Source organism: Dromiciops gliroides, chromosome 3 (genome assembly GCF_019393635.1).
Source record: "Dromiciops gliroides isolate mDroGli1 chromosome 3, mDroGli1.pri, whole genome shotgun sequence".
Classification (NCBI taxonomy): domain Eukaryota; kingdom Metazoa; phylum Chordata; class Mammalia; order Microbiotheria; family Microbiotheriidae; genus Dromiciops; species Dromiciops gliroides.
The window spans coordinates 381,980,487-381,995,612 of NC_057863.1; the positions used below are offsets into that span (position 1 = coordinate 381,980,487).

The window sequence follows — 15,126 nt, forward strand, 5'->3', positions numbered from 1 at the left end:
GGCTTTTTTGGAGCAATAATGACATGAGTTCTGAGAGCTTAATGCCTTTTGTCCACCATCTTGGCTCTACCCCAGAAATCCTCTTTTTAAAAAATCTTAATTTAGTATTTTATTTGCCCCAACTATCTGTAAAACAATTTTTAACATTCATTTGTAAAACTTCTGAGTTCCAAATTATTTCCCTTCCTCCCTCCCTTTCCCCTGACATTGAGAAGGCAAGAAATTCAATATAGCTTATACATGTGTAGTCTTCTACCATTCATTCTTTTATTTTTGGTAATAAAGTATTTTATTTTTTTCCTGTTACATGTAAAGATAGTTCTCAACTTTTGTTTATACAAGCTTTCCAATTTCAGATTTTTCTCCCTCCCTGCCCTCACTCCTCCCTCCCCTAGACAGCAGGTAATCTGATATAGGTGTTTTATATATATATATATATATATATATATGTGTGTGTGTGTGTGTGTGTGTGTGTATATATACATACATAATAACATTAAACATATTTCTGCATTAGTCATCTTATAAGAGAAAAATCAGAGCAATGACAAAAAATGTCAAAATAGAAAAACAACAGCACCAAAGACAAAAGAAATAGTATGGTTGATCCAGCATCTATACTCCATAGTTCTGTTTTTTTTCCCTGGATTTGGAGATCCTCTTCTATCATGAGTTGGCTGGAACTCTTCTGTACCATTGCATTGGTGAGAAGAATATAGTCCATCACAGTAGATCAATACACAATGTTGATGATAATGTGTATAATGTTCTTCTGGTTCTGGTCATCTCACTCATCATCAGCTCACTCAAGACACTCCAGGTTTCTCTGAACTCCTTCTCCTCATCGTTTCTTACAGCACAATAGTATTCCATTACATTCATATACCACAACTTGTCCAGCCATTCCCCAATTGATGGGCATCCCCTCAATTTCCAATTCCTTGTCACCACGTAAAGAGCAGCTATAAATATTTTTGGACATGTGGCTCCCTCTCCCCTTTCCATGATCTCTTTGGGGAAAAAAAACCCAAAAGTGGTATTACTGAGTCAAAGGGTATGCAAAGCTTTATAGCCCTTTGGGCATAATTCCAAATTGCTCTCCAGAATGGTTGGATCAGTTCACAGCTCCACCAATAATGCATTAGTGTTCCAATTTTCCCACAGATTCTCCAACATGTATTATTTTCCTTTTTTGTAATTTTAGCCGATCTGATAGGTGTCAGGTGGTACCTCAGAATTTTTTTTAATTTGCATCTGTCTAATCATTAGAGATTTAGAGCATTTTTTCATGTGGGAATAGATAGCTTTGATTTCTTCATCAGAAAACTGCCTGTTCATATCCTTTAACCATTTCTCAATTGGGGAATGACTTGGATTCTGATGAATTTGATTTAGTTCCCTATATATTTTAGAAATGAGGCCTTTATCAGAAGTACTGGCCATAAAAATTGTTTCCTAGCTTTCTGCTTCCCTTCTAATTTTAGATGCATTGCTTCTGTTTGTACAAATTTTTTTAAATTTAATGTAATCAAAATCATCCCTTTTGCATTTTATAATTTTCTCTATCTCTTGTTTGGTCATAAACTGTTTTCCTTTCCAAAGATCTGAAAGGTAGACTATTCCTTTCTCTCCTAATTTACCTACAGTATCACCTCTTATGTCTAAATCATGTATCCATTTTGACCTTATTTTAGTATAAGGTGTAAGATGTTGGTCTATGCCTAATTTCTGCCATACTATCTTCCAGTTTTCCCAGCAGTTTTTGTCAAATACTGAGTTCCTATCCCAGAAGCTGGAATCTTTGGGTTTATCAAACACTATATTACTAGTATCATTTACTACTGCGTTTCCTGTGCCTAGCCTATTCCATTAATCCTCCACTCTATTTCTTAGCCAGTACCAGACAGTTTTAATGACTGCTGCTTTATAGTAAAGCTCTAGGATTGGTACCACTAACCCACCTTCCTGTGAATTTTTTTTCATTATTTTCCTCTACCATTTATTCTTAAAACTTAGAACACAAAATTTGCAAACGTATATACTTGTTAATTGTAGAATAGTCACAGTTTTTTCTAAAAAATAAGTTAGTACTGATCAAAAGGCCAATGGAAAAATTTGGCATGATGAATTCAAGTAGTGTGTAGTACATATCTAATGATGACCCATACACAAGAAATAGCATAAGGCATATCCATAACAAAATGCATAATAAGAACAGGAATTGGCCTGGTCATGTAGGGTGAATGACGAATAATAATTGGACATCTTAAGATATGCACTGGTATTTATTCAAGTAAAGAACTATTTGGGGTAGTTATTTTATGGATTATATACAGGACAGAAGGGTCATTAACATTTTTTTTCCTCATGACTCACCATTTCCTTTATTTATACAAAATAGTGAATAACTATACAGGCTGAGAAAAAAAATGGTGGTTTTACGATTTAAACAAGTCCTTATGTCCTGAATGCAGCATCTATTTTGAAGGCTTTGGACTTGCAGTTTTATCCCCAGTATCTTTGGGTTTGGACATAGTAGGCTTAGCAGCCTTGGAATTATTGGACTTGGCTGCCTTGGGATCAGAGTTGGCTGCCTTGGTGGTAGACTTGTTGACCTTGGTGCCTGACTTGGTGGCCTTGGCAACCTTGGGGCCAGTTTTGGTAGCTTTCATATCAGACTTGCTTACCTTGGCATCAGACTTGGTGGCCTTGGGGTCAGTAATCTTGGCAGCCTTGGGCTTAGTGGGCTTGGTGGCTTTGGGGTTAGTGGTTCTGGCAACCTTATAGTCAGGCTTTTCGATCCTGAGGCCTGGGTATTTGATGCAACCCTAGGGCCTGGCTGCTTGGTGGCCATCTTGAGGCCAGCATACCACATACTGGCCTTGGGGATCTTAGACGTCTTGGGCCTGAGGAGCTTGGCCTTGGAGGCCTTGGTGCTCACGGCCTTGATGGTCTCTGCTTGGGCTTTGATGGCTTTGGCATTATTGGCCTGCATGTTCTTTAGTCCCTTCTTGTTGTGTTTCTTGGCAAAGCACATTTTTCTCAGAACCTTTGGATCGACCCCTTTCAGAGACTCATATCTCAGTGATCTCGGTTTCTTGATTCATTTCTGTGCCATTTATTTGATTTGTTGTGGGTGGTATAGTTCTTACACTGTAGCCTGCACTAACAAGCACTCCACCAACCCAACAATATTTCAAAATTAGAAGGCATTGATAAATTTCAGTCTGTACTGAGAGGGATAATAGATATAGTAAGATCATAGATGCATTAAAGTATCCTAATAGCTGGGGATAAGTGAGAAAAGATAGTGACAATGCTATGAAATTACACTGAATAGCCTTTGGATAGGAATCAGGTCAAAGGACCTATGACTTCATCTGCTTGGGAACTTATGGTTCAAGAATCGCTTCTACTTCTACCAATTACTGCACATTTATAAATTATAGTCTATGGCTGAGAAAAATTGTTAATCAGCAGCACTCATTAAGTGGCTAATATGTGCTAGATATATTGCTAAGTAATGGTGATAAAAAGAAAAAAATGAAAAAATCTCTGTTCTCAAGGAATATATATTACATCATAGAATACAATATGTGTGTATGTATGTGTTTACGTGTGCATTCATGCATGTATGTGTATTTGAGATTGAGAGAGGGCAAATACAAGGTAATCTCAGATGGGAAGACACAAATAGATAAGGAGATCAGAAAAGAACTTTTGGGCACTAGAGTTGAATCTTTACAGCATCTGAGAATTCCAGGAAGTGGAGATGAGAAGGTGCAGTATTCCAGGAATTAGAGAGGGGGGAAGCTAGTTAAAAGGCATGGAAAAGAGAAATAGAGGATTATGTATAAGTGGGCCAATATGGCCTAGATTAGTTTATTTAGGAGAGTAATGCATATGGAGACTAAAGACATAGGAGGGAGCTTAGTTTTAAACAGCTTTAAATGTCAAAGGAGTTTATCTTTGGTTTTGGAGGTGATTAGATACCAGTGCACTTCAAACATATATGTGGGAGGGGTGAGAAGGGTATATAATATGGTCAAATCTACATTTTCAGAAAATCACTTCGGCAGTTGTATAGAGAATAGGTTGTGTGTTGGGAAACCAATAAAGAGGTTCTTAACAGTAGTCTGGATGAGATGTATTAAGTGCCTGAGCTAGGTGAAGTATGCTAGAGAAGTTGTAGAGACAAAAAGGATAAGATCTGGCAACTGATTGGATATGTGGATTGAGTGAGAATGAGAACCTGAGGAATGATGTCAGTTTTTTGAACCTGTGTAATTGGAATAACTGTGGCGCCTTCAGATAAACTCAGAAGAGGGATGTTTTTGGAAGGAAAATTCTTTTTTGGCTACAGTGAATTTGAGATTCCTATAGGCATCCATTTTGAAATGTGTACTAGGCATTTGTTGATTTGAGACTAAAAGTCAGGAGAAAACTAGGTCTGGATCTGAGAGTTGTTTCTATATAGGTGATAGCTGAACTCATAGGAGCTGAACATTTAGCCAAGTAAATGTTTGTAAAGTGATAACAATGCCTAGGTCTATACCTTGGCATACACTCATGGTTTGTGGGTGTAACATATTTGATGAACTAGCAAAAGATTCTGAGAAGCAGTGACACACGGAAGGAGAATGAAGAGGGAAAAGTATCCTGAAAACCCAGAGAAAAGAGAGTATCCAGGAGGAGAAAGGTGTTAATAGTGTTTAATATAATTACACATGTAGTAATTGTTAGAGGCAGGATTAGAATCCAATTGATAATCCCCATGGAAGATGAAGAGGAGAGAGAGGGAGAGGGGAGAGAGAGAGAGACAGAGACAGAGACAGAGACAGAGAGAGACAGAGACAGAGAGAGAAATACAAAGACAGAGACAGAAAAAAGAGAGACACAGGGAGACAGAGAGACAGAGACACACAGAGAGAGATAGAAACAGAGACAGAGAGGGGGATGGGGAGGGAGAAGAAAGAGAAGGAGGGAGGAAAAGGGAATACTTAATGTAAGCTGCAGAAAAGTAACAAAAGATAAAGAAAAGAGAATTAGATTTGACAATTAATACTGTTGATTTCTTTGAAGAGTGCAGTTTCTGTGAGAGTTTTAATAAGTATTTAAGTACATAGATAAGCCTGAAAAGTGAGTCATTGGAGGAACAAAACTTTTCTCATCTCAATCATTACATTGGGTTAGAATCACAGAATGTTAGAGCTGGAAAACTTTTAGGGTCACCTTGTCCAAAGGTTATTACCCTTTTCGTGTGTCATGGACACTTTGACAATGTGGAGAAACCTGGGGACTCCTCAGAGTAATATCTCAAATGAATAAAACAAACTACATAGGATTACAAGGAAAACAAATTATTTTGACATAGTCACTAACATATTAAAAAAAACAAACCTTAGTTTAAAAATTCCTTATCTGGTAATTGTCCAACTCCCTCATTTTACAGATGAAGAACTTGTGATACAGAGGGTGACAGTGATGTGACCTTGGTCATATGCCAAGTCATTGCTGGGGCCTGGATTAGAGTCCAGGTCTCTGATGACACAGTCTAATGTTCATTTTTCTATATTATAATAATTTTTGTGAGGTATTGAGACACCTTTCATTTCTTCATTCCTTTTGGTTAATTTTTGGGCGAGGGGGTAGAAGGTGGAATTGGTAGTGGCCATATAGGTGTATTGTACATATTTTGTATTAAATGAGTTAACATAGGTAAAGTGCTTTGTAAATATTTAAGCATTATTTAAATACTAGCTATTATTATTTCTGTTGTTATGGGAACAGGGATATATGTAGAATGTATAGGTTAAATGACTGGAATTGGAGAAGAGAATTTTGTCAAGTTGACAAGTGCTAATGAGCCCCCCAAAAGGACTGAAATTTATTGTTATAAACCAACAGTATAGAATAGAAAGAAATTACTGGGTAAGTGAGGAACCATTCCAATAAAGACTAATACTAGAAGAAACAACAGTGTGCAGGACAATGTTAAGAAGAGAGGAGGTGCTTAGTGGAGAAGGGAGGTGATGCTCTATTTCTAGAACATGTAGAAATCAGGGCAAGCACAACAGCATGCAACAAGAATCTTAAAAATCTGGCTAAAGGTGTGTCCTGAGTTTCATTTCTAGATCTGTACTGTGAAGCTGGATCCAAGCCAATAAGTTGCAAAGATATTTGGGGATGTACCTCAATATTCTCTTTTGATTTCTTTCAAGACCATCATGTGGGATGATGTAAGGGAAAGAGTCTGGGATTTGGCGTCAAGAGCCTTGGTTTTGAGGTTTTGGTTTTTTTGTTTTTGTTTTTTTGGTGAGGCAATTGGGGTTAAGTGACTTGCCCAGGGTCACACAGCTAGTAAGCGTTAAGTGTCTGAGGCCAGATTTGAACTCAGGCCGTCCTGAATCCAGGGCTGGTGCTTTATCCACTATGCCATCTAGCTGCCCCGCTGAGTTTTAGCTTTATATGACTCCAAGTAAGTTGCTTCAAAACATCATAAACTCAAAAATATCTTATAAGGGGTTCTGCATGGCCTTTGTCTCCACACTGTCATTAAATCTCTTGGGTTTACTGTCCCATTCCTTACTCTTATCAATGAACAGAATAATGGAAAATATCTCCATTGAAAAAAGCTATGGAAAAGATTCTCACTTCTGCTACCATCTTTCAGTACTATCTGTGATGAACTTATGGAGGGTTTGTGAGCACACATAGATGTCTATATTGGAACAGTCTGATTTTGGGTCTGTCATAGTGAGCCGCGTTAAAAAATCTTTAGTAATGGTAAAAAGTGACAGCAGTTTCAAAAACTCAAAGGATTATATTATTTTTAACAGGCAAAATTAAAATCTATTCCCATTCATTTCCCATTTGTTATGGCATTTTCCAGGCACCTAGTTGCTTATAAGGCTTTTCGATAGATTTCTAACTGTTGTATGAATTAATGTGGTTTTAAGTGGCAGTTACATTGTGAGAAATGGGATGAGAGTTTACAGCATAGGACTAAGTATTTTTAACTTTGTATCAGTGTGAAAAATAAAATACTTCCTATTGCTTTTAGGTACAAGAGGTTAATTGTAATAGAATAATTTATAAATAGGTGTGAATTTTTAACAGCAATCTCTTAACAGAAGCAAGGTACAAAGTCCATATTGACAGTAGCAAATTAAGACACTTTGGGACTCCTAAGCATGAGAACTTCAAGAACCTTTCCTCAACCTTACTGAAATGTTTGAAAAATTATGGCATAATATTGAAAAGTATTTTAATAAATTGTACTTTGAAGAGGATGATGGGCCTACTATTCTACTTTACAAATGTCTATGTGTACATGCATATTACTATTTTTAGTATTTATGATTGACTTTAACATTAAAAACTTTACAACTAAAATACAAAATATTCTATTAATATAACTCATTTTTTATTTTTCAGAAAATAAAAAGGACTAGCAAGATTGTAATAAATGATTCAGAACATACTAAAGTGCTATCTTAGTAAATTGGATGGAATTAGATAAATGAAATAAATGCAAACAGAGCCAAAACAAAGGATTTTATTGGCAAAGATGACAATTAGGGCAAAGAACAAGGAAGCAATAATGAGTTAAAAATCTTGACAGAGGGGCAGCTAGGTGATACAGTGGTTAAGGCACCTGCCCTAGATTCAGGAGGAGCTAAGTTCAAATCCTGACTCAGATACTTGGCACTTACTAGCTGTGTGACCCTGGGCAAGTCACTTAACCCTCACTGCCCTGCAAAACAAAAACAAAACAAAACAAAACAAAAAATCTTGACAGAATGGTGCCATTTTCCTCAAATAATATGAGAATACTTCTTTTGCAAATTTACTACAAGAGTATCACAAAAGAAAGATATGGAAAATAATTATTAAAATTTCTTCATTTTGATTTAATAATGATTTAAAAATGATTTAATAATAGTAATAACAGTTCATATTTATAGAGCACAAATTACTATATGCCAAATACTATTCTAAACACTTTACAATTATTATCTCATTTAATCCTCTCAACAACCTTGGGAGGTAGGAGCTATTATTATCCCCATTTTACAGAAAAGGAAATTGAGACAAACAGTGGTTAAGTCACTTGTCCAGGATCATACTGCAAATAAATATCTAAGGCCAGATTTGAAGTCAGTTCTGCTTGATTCCAGGTCCAATGCTCTGCTACCTAGATGCTCCTATAATATACTTTAGTATGTTAAATCATCACATATTTAATTTGTTACTGAATGCTGAGTGATATACATATTCATTTAGTAGCTTGTTGATTCAAATGTGTTTAACTATCATTAATATTTTAATGTAAATTTCAAAGAGAAAAACTTTTAAAATACTTCTGATATTTCCTTCATGTCATTGGAAGTGCTTATAATCTAATTCCACATGAAAATATGAATGTAGGGTAATGAATATAATGTTTAGTAATAAATATAATAAACAAGTCTTAATTCACGATGACATAATATAAGCATGATTTCCTAAGTTTTATTGAGACTTAGGATGTATGCAGTTCATGACTGGAATAAGAAAATGGAAGGTTAGATCTTGTTCAAGAATAACACATTAAATAGGAAAGGAAGCAGCATATTGTGTTCCAGGAAGAAATTAATTTGTGTTCTAATCCAAGGGAGAGCAATAGATAGAGAACCTTTGGATAAGGGTCAAAGGAGGGACCTGGGTTAGTCTGCAATTTTTAATGTGATCTTTATCAGATCAAAAGGGGAAGAGAAAGCAACAATATAGTAGTGGGCATATCATATATCCAGGCCACTAGCCAGCTGAATTTCTGATGGAAATGATAAAACTGTCATAAAGGTAGGATTTTGTTATGGAGGAAGGAAGGAAGGACAGACTTATCAAGTGCCTACTTTGTGCCAGGCATTGTGCTAAGTACTTTGCAAATGTTGTTTCATTTGATCCTCTCAATAACCTTGGGAAGTACTCTTATTATACTCACTTTACAGTTGAAGAATATGAGACAGTTTATTTTTTAATAATAAAATTATTTTATTATTTTCCAGTTACATGTAAGGATAGTTTTCAACATTTGTTTTCATAGGATCCATCATAGTTCCAAATTTTTCTCCCACCCTCTCTTCCCTCCCTTCTCCCCAAGATGGAAAGCAATCTACTATAGGTTATAGGTAATATATGTACAATCATATTAAATATATCTCTGCATTAGTCATATTGTGAAAGAAGAATCAGAGCACAAGAGTAAAACCTCAAAAAAGAAGGGAAAAAAGAGCCCCAAAGTAGAAACAGTATGGTTCAATCTGCATTCATAATCCACTGTTCTTTTTTTCTGTATGTTGAGAACATTTTCCATTATGAGTTCCTTGCAATTGTTTCAGATCATTGCACTGCTGAGAAGAACCAAGTCCATCATCATTTTTCATCACACAATGTTGCCATTACTGTGTACAATGTTCTCCTGGTTATACTTCTCTCAGTCAGCATCAGTTCATGTAGGTACTTCCAGGTTTTTCTGAACTCCTGCTCATCATTTCTTACAGCACAATAGGATTCCATTACATTCATATACCACAATTGTTTAGCCATTCCTCAATTAATGGGTATTCCCTTGATTTCCAATTCTTTGCCACCACAAAGAGAGCTGCTATAAATATTTTTGTGCATGTGGGTCATTTGATCTCTTTGGGATAAAGACCTAACAGTGGTACCACAGGATCAAAGGGTATGAACAGTCCCATAGCCCTTTGGGCATATTTCCAATTTGCTCTCCAGAATGGTTGGATCAGTTCACAGCTTCAGGGTCATATATCTCATGAGAATCACAGGCTAGATTTCAATTCAAGTTTTCCTGACTCCATGTTATAGCCACTTTACTACCTAGTTCTCCTAGGTGAACATCTTATCGAAACTTCTTTCTTAAAATTCAGGCAGCTGATTAATTCTTGACTTGCTTTGTGATACATTCATCTTTCAGAAAGTAGAGGAAGTGATGAGTAGTATTATTTTTCTTCACCTGATTCTGTTTAGTGCGGAAGAAATGCTTATTGAAGTAAAATGTAATCCTGGTAGTGACTATGACCCAGTTTGTGATGTATAGGGAAAACAGTGGAGGCATGAGTAGTCTACTGTATAGAAAGCTGACTTTGGTGGAAAGATGTTATAAATCCCCCTCTGATAAACTGAGTGATCTGTAATAAGTAATTTAATCTCTAAGAGTATAAATTGCCAAGAAGGTGCTGATATATGTTGGTATATGTAATTCTTCACTAGTAATGACTTATGCTGATGGAATTGCTGATCTGGTGTATGTGCGTGCATGCGTGCATGTGTGTGTGTGTGTGTGTGTGTGTGTGTGTGCATAAAATTTGGTGAGTAGCACCAATGTTCTGAAAAGGGTCTTAGACTTTAGAAGACCAGATTTCAAAGGTGTCATACATTTTGGTACTTTGACTCTTACCTTTTCTGTTGATCACTTGATAATCCTTGGCAGACTTCAAATGAGTGGAAAATGCTAACTGTCATTTTCTCTGAAAGGAATGAGGCTTATAGTGACTGGAGCCTGTCTATGTACAGCTGATTTAGGAACAGATAGACCAAGGGGCTGATATCACTTTGCCCAGGCATAGAAACAAGCAAAGTACCGCAAACTCTTTTGAATTGTGAAGGATGCAAATCTCTGCTTTCTTCCTTCCAGATGTCTAGAATGTTAGACATTTTTAAGGTTGAACCTGCAAGGTGGTATCAAACAAGGGTTTGTCCTGTTTTTTACTCATTATCCCATTTGATCCTCACAACACCCTTTTGAGGAATTTACCAGTATTATCCCCATTTGACTAAAGAGGAAACAGAATGAGTGAGGTTAAGTGACTTGCCTTGGGGGTCACACAGCTAGGAAGTGGCTGAGAAGATCTGAACTTATGTCTTCCTAACTCAAAGTCCAACACTAGAGCCACTGTGATACCTAGCTGCCAGAGGGCCCTTTGGAGATAGATCTTCAGGCAGAGCAAATTTCTAGTCAACATTAGAAGATAAGGACAATCACTCTCTTTGTATCTCCAATGCTTAGCTCAATGCTCTGCACATAGTAAGTGTTTAATTCATACTTCTGTATTGATGTGATGGAGAGACATCTTTAGTGGAGTAAGAAATTTAGAGATTATATAAAATGGGGGAATAATGTATTGGAATCTAAGACAAAAGATCATGAGATTCTAGTGAACTCGAAGTTACAAGATGGAAATTAGTAAGGATAAATATAAAGTCCTGCAGTTGGATTAAAAAAAATAAATATAGAAATTCAGTATGAAAAAGCACATATAGAGAGCTACAGTGTTGTTCACTGGAAATTGGGAGTTACTGGGTCTGATTTTTAATTCTAGCTCTCTTTACTACTAATGTAACCTTGAGCAGGAAACCTAATGTGACCTTGGACCACAGTTTCCTTATCTGTGAAATGAGGTGTTTTGACTAGATAATTTTAAAGGTCTCTTACAGTACCAATGGTCATAGTTCCTAATGGACCAAACCATTAAAAAGCATAACCTATTTTATGGAAACCAAAAAAATAAATTACCAAAAAAGTAATGCAATATTAGGTTGCCTCAGTAGAAATGTTATGTCCAGAATAAAGGAAATAAGTGGAATCAGGAAAGCTTAATTAACTTGTCCAGAGTCCTAAAGATAGCAATCTATTGGGCTAGAATTTTAACCCAGGTCATTTGACTTCATATCCAGATCCCTTGCCAGTACATCACAATGGGTTGAGCATTAGTATTGGAAAAGGATAGACATTTAACATTTGTTGCCAGAGGATAAAACCCAGACCAATTAGGAAGGAGATGACAGTATCTAGATGGCAGATTTTACCTTTATATCAGGAGGAGGGGAATGCAGCAGCACCACCAAGAAGTTAAAGAAGTAAAAATAACCTTTATGTTAAGATAATTTAATCAAAATCATATTTCAAACTGTGCAATCACCAGAAGTATAATTACAAAAAATTCACCCATTGTACTTAGTAACAGAAACTTCTTCAGCTTGACATGCTTGGGACATTTTGACATTTCCATTTCTGCAGGATTATCTTCATCCTTAATGATGTCATCCATTCCCTGATTTGGAAAAAAAACATATGTGTACCCCAGAGGAATTTACTTCCATGAGGCAATAGTGAGTTCCCCATCACTAGGATGTTTAAATAGAGGCCAGTTGACCAGTCTTGAATGACATACATAGAATTCCTGGGTTAGGTCAGAGTTAGACTAGATGGATATTGAGGTATCTTCCTCTCTTACATCTGTGATTAATTTAGAATCTCTGCCAAAACCTGCTAGATATTTATTAGGAGGTGCAACAAGATAAACTGGAATGTAAACTTTGTCTCAAGGGGATGCCAGAAACAGAGCCGATGTCAGTTCAAGGATGATAAATGAAAGATGGTAAAGTAAGTGAGCAGATTCCAGGTCAGTAACCACACCCAAGGTCTGTTGTACTGGAAATCTTCCAAAAAATTAGGGAGAGGAGCAAGATGCTTACATGGAAAAGTCAACGTGATTCTGTTCCCTATGCATCTGTCAGAGATGACAACACAAGAGCCATTGTCTTTGTCCTCAGCAAGAGGTCAACATGAAATATATGAGGTATAATAATACGTTGTATGTAAAGAAACTACCAGTGGAAGTCAATTATGCTTTTGTTGCTAAGCCATTTTTTTTTCAGTTACCTTGACAGACTAGATACTTGCCTAGTATGCCCAATGGGCAATTTTTTTTTTCTGTATGAAGGAATGAAAAACATCTATTATACACTGACTATGTAATAATCAAGGCAGTTAAATGGATCAGTAAACAGAGTTCAAATGCAGCCTCAGATGCTTACGAGTTGTAAGCAAGTCACTTAATCTTCATTTGCCTTAATCCACTAGAGAAAGAAATGGCAAACCACTCCAGTACTCTTTTTTCATGTGAAAACATATGGCAGTATGGTCCACAGGGTCATAAAGAGCTGGATATGACTGAATGACTGAACAACATGGAAACAACACTGTTCTGTGTATGGGCAATATAAATATAAAAGTACAGACAGTACTTCTTGGAAAGCTTATGTGTTAAAAGGGGAAACAATAATAATCATTAACATGCATATAATATTTTAAGGTTTACATAGTACTTTACAATTTGCAAAACATTTTATGTATTTTTATTCACTTGATCCTCTAAATAGCCCTACAAGATATCATTATTTTAATTTTAGAGATGAAGAAACTGGGATCATGGGAGGGAGATATTGTGTTTTGGAATATTGGAATGATATTTAGTGGAGCCATAGAGTCATAGATTGTCATACTTTGTCTAGCAGTGTCAACAGATTTGATTGGGTTCCATTTCCAGAACTGGAAAGTCAGGGCCTGGGGAAGGAGGTATGATGTCTGCTGAAGATATGGTGAGAATTAAGTGAATCATGACAGAAGTCAACATTAGACATAGTAAAGAATTAAAATAAATATGGATAGAGGGCAGCTAAGTGGCACAGTAGATAAAGCACTGTCCCTGGATTCAGAAGGATGTGAGTTCAAATCTGACCTCAGACCCTTGACACTTACTAACTGTGTGACCCTGGGCAAGCCACTTAACCCTCATTGCCCTGCAAAATATAAATAAATAAACAAACAAATAAACAAATAAATACATAAATGCATAGATAGATAGATAGATAGATAGATAGATAGATAGATAGATAGATAGATAGATAGATAAATTTGGATAGCAGGCCCCAGTGTGAGAATTCTGGGTATGAAAGGGTTAAGTCCTCTGAGATCTGGGTTTCATGGCAGTCAGTAAGATGACAAGGGTATAAACAGCAGGAAGTCATTTCTATCTTATTTAAATCAGATTGCAGCTAGAATTATGGTTATATTTAAGATTGTCCTCATCTAAAATCAATTATTAAAATTTATTGCTTCTATGGAGGCTGAGGGTTTCAAAATTCACATCTAATTTCTAGACCCACCACTGATTATTGGTTTGGATTAGAGTATCATCATTTTAAAGATTGAAGGGACTTGAGAGGTCATCAAATCCAGCCCTATAATTTTGCAGAGAAAGAAACTGAAGCTCAGAGTTGTTAAGTGACTTGCCCAGGCTTATAAAATAACTGTATGGGACAGTTTTGAACCCAAGTCTTCCTGACTACGAGTCCAGTACCTCAGCAGCTCTACCACTCTGCCTTTTTATGGCTTTAGGAATTCCATGGAATCTTGTGATTTATGTACAGGCCTTTCATTTATCATCCTTAAATTCATATTGCCTCTGTTTCTGGTAACTCCTTTGAGACAACAATTACATTCCACTTTATCTCGTTGGTACCTCTTGATAAATATCTAGCAGGATTTGGCACTGATTCTGGTTTAATCATAAATGTCAGGTAGAAGAAACCTCAAAGTCTACCTTGTCTAACCGCTCTAAACCAGGAATCCACATTTGGTCATCCAGCTTCTGCTCAAACATCCCAGTGATGGGGAATTCTCTCTCCTCAAGGAAGTCTATCTTATTCAGGGACAGGTATCAGTTTTAGCAAATTGACAGGGTTTAAGGCGGTTCACTTATATCAGGATGAAATTTGCCCGAAGTTTCTTTATCCTTTATCTAGCTTTTACTCATTTTCCGATATTATGAAAAAAAAAACATTTTGCACTCTTGAAAGTATCAAATAAATATAAGTTGTTGCTATACTTTCTACATCATGTTTCCTTTAAAACCAGAATGGCCTAGGAAACTGGAAAGTTTGAAGTATCAAAATTCACAATAAGAATGAAAAACAGATTTTGTGGGAGGAGAATGGGAGAGAGAGAAAGACAAAAGTTTGTGATCAGAGAACAGGAATAAAGATCTTATGATCTTAAAAAGGGTACAGTTCCATGTAATTGGGAGATCCAATATGAAGCCATTTTGGTGGGTAAGTGAAGTGGGGGTGGAATGAAAGTCTTTGGAATTGAAGCTTGAAAACTGGGTTGGATATGAGGAGGGTCATCATCTTATCTATTGAAGTTACTAAGGTTGGTGGGGTTTAAAGGAAAACCTGTTGATGGTCTAAGCCCTGGAAATTGATAGGTAATAACAGTGG

The 15,126-nt window shown here is 36.3% G+C and overlaps 1 pseudogene; it reads right to left on the reverse strand.

Annotated features, from left to right (window-relative positions):
• Positions 1-2,477: 2,477 nt before the first annotated feature.
• On the reverse strand, positions 2,478-14,510 carry LOC122747646 (annotated as a pseudogene).
• Between the last annotated feature and the right edge of the window lie 616 nt (positions 14,511-15,126).